Source organism: Crocodylus siamensis, chromosome 4 (genome assembly GCF_052110815.1).
Source record: "Crocodylus siamensis isolate JL-2025a chromosome 4, ASM5211081v1, whole genome shotgun sequence".
Lineage (NCBI taxonomy): Eukaryota > Metazoa > Chordata > Crocodylia > Crocodylidae > Crocodylus > Crocodylus siamensis.
Genome location: NC_143398.1, coordinates 49,273,806 through 49,274,388, shown reverse-complemented (window position 1 = coordinate 49,274,388; position 583 = coordinate 49,273,806).

The following is a 583-nucleotide window of genomic DNA, read 5'->3' as shown; positions in this document are numbered from 1 at the left end:
CAGGGTGGCTGGGACCCTGTGGGGGATAGAGGCTCTCTTGCCAGTGGAGAGCTGGGGCCCTGCAGGGAGGGGCAGTCTATGTGCTTTGTGGGGGGTCCTGTACCCCTCCTGAGCAGCCTCCCCCATAATGTCCTCCCATACCCACAGTCCTCCTGCAATTGCCCCATACCTACCCACACACCAACCTACATCCCTCCACACCCCCACACACCCACCCGCCTTCCCCCATATCCCAGAAGCTCCTGAGAATGAGTAGCCCTGAGCTGCTTGCTAGGGAAGCTGTTTATACTTCTAGGACCAGCACAGGTGCTGGCCCCAGGCTCAGCTATCTCAGGTATTTCCATCCTATGCTGCATAGATGCAACCTGTATCTGAGTGAAGCTGTCACAGTTCCTTGATTGTTTGCTTCAACAGACAACAGGGCTGATGAGGGTCTATTGTAACTTTGGCTACTGGCATGAGGCCTGACTCTACAGTACACACCGGAGAGGAAAATAGAGTAGAGTGGTGTCCATTCCCCATGCCCAGAATCAGTGGTTTAACTAAGGTGCAGCAACATCCCAGGGCACCCACTTGTGGAGAG